This window comes from Urtica dioica, chromosome 4 (genome assembly GCF_054948205.1).
Source record: "Urtica dioica subsp. dioica isolate 48M chromosome 4, U.dioica_male_clone48M_v1_H2, whole genome shotgun sequence".
In the NCBI taxonomy this organism is placed as follows: domain Eukaryota; kingdom Viridiplantae; phylum Streptophyta; class Magnoliopsida; order Rosales; family Urticaceae; genus Urtica; species Urtica dioica.
In genome coordinates, this window is record NC_142759.1 from 45,853,130 (window position 1) to 45,860,358 (window position 7,229).

Here is a 7,229-nt window from a genome sequence, read left to right on the forward strand (position 1 = left end):
GTTTATGGACTAAAAGACTAAGGTTTTATCATAAAGCTTCAAACAAACAGAGAATGAATGAACGTTTCAACTTTATTATTAAATGAATAAGCAATTACAAGCAAGAATCTTCGTAAGACTATATGACATCAAATGTACATAAATAGACACTACTACTCTTCTTGTGAGCTTCAAGCCACACGTCTCCCTCACTGAGTCGTTGGACCTTCCCTGACATTACCTCTTTGACCGAGTTGGTCATGGGCTGAACGTCGGGAGGTCTCTTCTTGAGAAGAGATTGGTATTGTCTTTGTTTTAGGCGGTGGGTTCGACAGAGTGGCTTCGATCTCAACAGGGAGTTCCCCATCTTTGGTGAGAGAAGTCTCGATGTCTGCTGAAATTTCCAAGCCTTCATAGTCATGTCCCTCATCCATGAGGTCCTCGGACTCCCCGTGGGGAGTTCCTTGCATAGGCGCCTTGCCCGCCAGTTGGCGGTGGTACCTTGCATTTGCTGTCTTTAGTTGGCGGATTTTCTCCTCCATCTCGAGGATGCGGTCGTCCCGACTGTCCTGAGGTGGAGGGGGCGAGGGAGTGTGGCTCTCGTCGTTGAGAGACTCCTCATCGCCTTGCGCTCGGGAGCCCAAGAAGTCTAGTTACGTTTTCGGGGTTATTCACGCCCTCATAACGAACGGGTGGTTGACCACTCATGTCTTTCTCAAGTCGAGGAAGAATGGGTCGAGCTGTAGAAGGGATTTCGGGCTGTGTAAGTCGGGAAGTCCCCTTCTTCTAGTGCCAAAATGTTGTCGAACGAAAAAGAACAACGATTAATTAACTCAGGCGGTTCGATCCAAGGCCGGACCAAGTGATCGCACCCAGGCCAAAAATGTGAACTCGTTGACCGAGTTGCACCCTCTAGACACTGAGGTGTGTTTGGAAGGTGTGACCGTGCCAAAGGTTGGCTGCCTACGTACCTTTTAGTCGGGATCAGGTCAGAATGTAATTCAATTTGAATGTTGGGGGCTATCTTGGGCTCGGAGGCTTGAGAATCCAAGGCTTTAAAGTAGGACCCGGCTTGTAGCTTCTAGTGAAGACTTTAGAGGGGTCGCTTGCCTCGTAGCTCGGGGTTCTAGCTCAAGGGCCAAGAAGCGGGAGAGCAGTGTGTACACTGCAGAGACTTGGGTCGCAGAAGAGGAGCGCGCTCCCTCTCGTGGAGAGGGGTCCTTGAATTTCTCAGCCGAGGGAGGAGGAGCGCGCGCTCTTGGAATGTCACAAGAGCACGGGAGATGAGAGAGTTCTCGAGAGAGAGTGTGGTGTTGGATGGTTTTTGGGATGAATTTTCCTCCCCTAAGGGGGGGGGGGGGGGGGGTATTTATAGCTTTGGAGGAGGCCTTGGGCTGTCCCACTCAAGGCCCACCGGGTAGCTGGGAGCGGGGCGCGCGAGGCACAACGCCCAGACGGGCGCAGGGCGCGTGAAGCGTGCTGTCTGGACGGGCGCAGGGCGCGCAGGGCATGATGCCTAGACGGGCGCGGGGTGCCCTGCCGGGGCAGCAGGCGTGCTCGACCGAGGCAGCAGGAACGCTCGGCCGGGGCAGCGAGAGCACCCAGCCGAGGCAGCAAGGGCGCTCGGCCGGGGTAGCAGGAGCGCCCGGCCGAGGCAGCAGGAGCGCCCGGCCGAGGCAGCATGAGCGCTCGGCCGGGGCAGCAGGAGCACCCGGCCGAGGCAGCAGAGGCGTTCGGCCGGGGCAGCAGGAGCACCCGGCCGAGGCAGCAAGGGCGAGGGACCGCACGCAGGCCGGGACGCCCGGGGGCGCGGGAGCGCACGCAGGCCGAGGCGACAGGGGGCTTGGGAGCGCGCGCAGGCCGGGGGTGCGGGAGCGCTAGGGCACGAGCCGGCCCACTGGGCCGGGGCGCAAGTGCGTGCGTGGGCCGGGGCGAGGGCGTATTGGCGCGCGCGCAGGCCGGGCCGTGGGTGCGCTAGGGCTAGCGGGCCCAGTGGGCCCGGGCCCATTGGCTGGTTCGGCCGGTGAAGCCCGGCCGGCTTGAAAATGTTTTCAAATTTCCAGTTTCCCGAAAACGACCGGTAACACTAAGGTTTTAATGAATGAACGTTTCAACTTTTTATTAATAAATAAGCAATTACAAGCAAGAGTCTTCGTGAGACTTTATTACATCAAATGTACAAAAGTAAAGGCTACAACTCTTCTTGAGGGCACCATTGACAACAAACTCCCACTTGACTCAAAGAAGATGTGTGTAGTCCTTCATGCCTAATGTTGTCGGTCGTTTTCGGAAAACCCGAGACGCCAAGAAGGCACGTCGCTCAAAGGGCCGATGGTCAGGCCGGAGGTCCTGAAGAGCGGCAAGTCTTCAAGCCCCCGCCCGAACTCTTGACTCCTTGAGTCGAGCCTAGCCCCTCAAGTTGAGACTTCATACAGTCTCCTCGAGTGGAGCTTCGCTCCTCGAGTCGAGCCTTGAGTCAGTCTCCTCGAGTCGAGCCTTGAGTCAGTCTCCTCGAGTCGAGTTTCGCTCCTCGAGTCGAGCCTTGAGTTGTTCCTCGAGTCGAGCCTCGAGTCGTTCTCGAGTGGCTCCTCGAGTCAAGCCACTAGTCACTCTCGTCGAGTCGAGCCTTCCTCCTCGAGTCGAGTCACTCTCGTCAAGTGGAAACCTTCATATTTCACGTGGGAAGAATGGTATTCGAAGACCCCTAAAGGCCCGCAAAAGCCCGGCAAGACGAGCCGTTCGCCGCGCGCACAGCACGCTGCGCCGGCCAGCCGTGCAGCAGGCAGCGCGCCGCGCCAGGACGTGCCCGCGCCGCGCGCTCCATGCGCCGCGCGTTGTGCGCCGCGCTTTGTGCGCCGCGCGAGCCATGCGCCTCCACTTGATGGCACGCGCGTTCCTAGTCCCACATGGACGAAAAAGGGGACCTTCTAAGGCCCCCAAACACCTATAGAAACCCCCTCCCATTGAGGGGAAAGCCATCCCATTGAATCCCATTCAATCCAATAAATTCTCTTCATCTCCTATCGACACGCTCGATTTCTTACTCTTCTCTGCTTCCCTGGATGCCATATTTGGCCTGAAGCAGATTCTCTTCTCTCTCCCCCGTTCTCAAAGGTTCCGAAGCACTCACGGGGACTTCTCGGACGTCGCTCCCTTTGACCGAACGTTCTCCGTTGCTCAAACACGCCCCTAGGGTTCTCGACTAGAGTTCCCCTCGCGCGTCTAACACGCCAGACGCGTACGCGATCTCCGAAGTTCTGAGACGCTGCTGAGGACTCCTCGCGCCCCGTCTCCTTCGTCGAGCACGCCTCTCCACCAAGGCTCCGCGCCTCATACTGCGTCCTACACGCTTGAACTACGTTCTGACCTGATCCCACGCACGGGTACGTAGGCAGCCGACAACCAAGGCACGGTCACTCCTCCTCCTCACCCCCTACCTCTCCCGAGAGGCGGGTTGATCGGAGAAAACCCTAGCTCGAGACTATCGAGTTCACACTCTTGGCCCGGGTGCGATCACTTGGTTCGGCCTTGGATCGAACCGCCCGAGGTTTTAAATAGTTGTTCATTTTCATGCGACAACATTTTGGCGCTAGAAGGAGGGGGCTTCCCGACCTATTCAGCCCGAAATCCCTTCTGTTCATCTTCTTCTTTTCTTCTGCGAACTCAACCTTCTCGAACTTGAGAAACGATGAATAGCCAACCACCCGTACGTTATGAGGGCGTGAACAACCCCGAAAACGTCACTGGGACCAAGAAATACTTCTTGCGCTCCCGAGCGCATGGTGACGAAGAGTCGCTCCACGAAGAGAGCTCGACCCGCTCACCATCTCCATCTCCTGATAGCAGGGACGACCGCATCATGGAGTTAGAGGAGAGTATCCGCCGACTGAAGGCGAGGAACGCAAGGTACCACAGCCGACTGGCTGCGAAGCAACCTATGCGTGATACGATAATCCCCAACGGGGATCCTGAGAACCTCAACAAGGAAAGCCACGACCGCGACCCTGATTACGAGGGTACTGGTGAGTCGGAGGATATCGAGACTTCTCTCACGAAGGACGGGGGACTCCCCGCCATGTTTGAAGCCGGTCCGTCGAATCCCTTACCCCGAACAGGCGATGCGCCGACAGCTTCTCAAGAGGGGAATTCCCGACGTTTAGCTCTCGATCGACTAGGTCCGAGGGAGAATGTTGCGGAAAGTCAAGGCGCGCGGAGAGCGCACCGTCGCAAGCAGAGCCTGCGCCTCCGTACGGCCAGCCCTGACCTTAGGGACCGCCTCACTGCTCAACGCATTGGGCGTGGCAATGATCTGAGAGAGCGACTAAGCTCTAGACCCAATATCCCGCTGGCGGCCCCAACTAACGGGAACCGCCGCGCAGGACAGGGGTCTAACGAGAGGCTACAGGTGACTCCTCCCGATCAAGGGGTTACTCCAACGACCGGTCTCGATGTGGTCACTATGATCCACAACCTTCGAAATGAGGTACGAGATCTCTGAGAATACGGAATAGGTGGAAGTGCCTATGGGGTCGTTGAGGAGAATTCATCGCCTTTCACTACTCAGATACTGGCTGAGGTTGGTACGGGGAATTTCAAGCTCCCGAACCTCGCTCCCTATGATGGGAAAGCAGATCCTGCTTACCACATCCAGCACTATGAAACCTGGATGACGATGCAGAGTGTTTCTCCTGGCGCCATGTGCCAAGCTTTTAGTTTGACCCTCGCCGGACCCGGCTTTGAGTGGTTCAAGAACTTAAAGCCATGAAACATCCACTCGTTCAAAGACCTGAAGGACATGTTCCTAGCACGGTTCGCTACGTCTATGGTCCAAAAGAAGACCAAGATGTACCTGTGGTCAATCAGGCAAGAGAGTGGCGAGTCTCTTAGACGATACCTCGCTCGATTCACTGAAGAGTCAAACAAGGTCGACCGCTTTGACGACGGTGACGCAATTGCCGCTATCATAGAAGGCTTGCGCACAAGTGACTTCCTCAAGTCCGTCGTCGGCCGTGTCCCTTCTACCATGGCCGAGTTAATGACTCGAACTAAGACCTTCATGGGAGTCGAAGATTACCTCGACGGCCGCAAGAGCACTAATCAAAGCTCTCGCCATCGAGAAGAACCTAGCCGCGAGCAGAACGAACCTCGTAAAAGGCGAAACAAGGGGAACCAGGTTTCTAGCAACCAACCCCCTGTACCTCAGAAACCGCGACTTGCGGAAAACTTCAAAGGGTACTCATCGTTCACACCGCTTAACACAGCGCCGGAAAGGATCTTGGCTCTGGCACGTGACAAGTTCACGCCCCCGGCTCCAATGAAGAAGGATCCCGCAACTCGCGATCGATCCAGGTATTGTGAGTTCCATCGGGAATACGGTCATTTGACCTCGGAATGCTACAACCTCAAAAGGCAAATCGAGGCTTTGATCCAACGGGGTGAGCTGAAAGAGTTTGTGTTACGCATGATTAGCGCTGTGGGCCCCACCACGAACAGACAACAGTCTGGTCAGGGAGGAGGAACAGCCGCTTCTGCCGACCGAACCACGGCTACTGCCAACGCCAACCCACAACTCCACGTGGTAACCACCATACTGGGAGGTCCACAAGATGGAGATTCAGCCCGACAACGGAAGAAATTCCTTAGGGCCGTGTCTCAGGAAGACGCTGCTATGCACGTCAACTTCACATATGAAGAACCTCTGTCCGTGCCTCACGAGACGATGTATTTCACCAATGAGGAGGCCAAGCGAGTTGTGCATCCGCACAATGACGCGATCGTGCTCAAGGCCCAAGTGGCCAATAACTTGGTGAAAAGGGTTCTCATCGATAACGGCAGCGCTGCCGACATAATTTTCAAGTCCACCCTAGAGCGCATGAAGCTCGGGGGGCTGCGCCCGACTCCGACCCAAACGCCATTGTTTGGGTTCACTGGGGAAAAGGTTATGACCGAGGGCATTATCGACCTGCCGGTCACCTTTGGGACCCTAGAGGAATCGAGGCCGTTCACATGGTCCCATTCCTAGTGGTCGATCAGGAGTCGCCTTATAACTTAATCATCGGGCGACCCACGTTGAACCGGCTAAGGGCAATCACTTCCACGTATCACCTACTGGTGAAGTTCCCCACCGATGGGGGAGTTGGCATTATGGCTGGAGACCAAGCCCAAGCCAGAATATGCTACGTGCAAGGAGTTGATGGCAAATCCGCGGGAAAAGCGGTTAACACAATCTTCCAACTGGAAGACGATTACGCATGCAACCCAAGGGATGCAAGGAAGTTCGGAGAACTTGACCCCCGTGATGAAATCGAAAGACTCAAGGTGGAAACCTCCGATGATCTTGTGCCAATCGTCCTGGACGAGTCTAAGCCTGATCAGGTTGTAAAGGTCGGCACCCGACTTCCACTCGCCATCAAAACTCAGCTTACTGCTTTCCTTAGGGAATTCAAGGATGTTTTTGCATGGACTCATGCGGACATGCCCGGAATTGATCCCGAGGTAATAGTGCACCGGTTGAACGACGACCCAAAGGTCGCCGAAAAAGTGCAGGCTAGACGAACGTTCAACCCAGAACGATACCTGGCCATAAATGAAGAGGTCGAGAAACTCCTCACCGCAAACTTCATTCGAGAGGCTAAGTACCCCAAGTGGGTCGCCAACGTGGTGATGGTAAAAAAGCCCAACGGGAAGTGGCGAATTTGTATAGACTACAAAGATCTTAACAAAGCCTGCCCTAAGGATTGCTTTCCACTCCCGCGCATCGAGCAACTGGTGGACGCCACGGTCGGCCATGAACTTCTAAGCTTCATGGACGCCTATTCAGGCTACAACCAAATTCGAATGCACGAGCCCGATCAAATTAAGACGACCTTTGTCACCGATCGAGGTCTCTACTGTTACAAGGTCATGCCTTTCGGCCTTAAGAACGCGGGAGCAACGTACCAACGCTTGGTAAATCGGATCTTCGCCGATCAAACGGCAAGACGATGGAAGTGTACCTGGACGACATGCTCGTTAAAAGCCTACTGGCAACCAATCACGTACGCGACCTAAGGGAGATGTTCACAATCCTCCGCCGATATAAAATGAAGCTCAACCCCAACAAATGCGTATTCGGGGTTGAATCCGGGAAGTTCCTCGGTTACATCGTCAGCCGACGAGGCATAGAGGCGATCCCGGAAAAAATCAAGGCACTCCTTGAAATGAAGTCGCCAAGACGAGTCAAAGAGGTACAAAGCCTGACCGGTCGGATT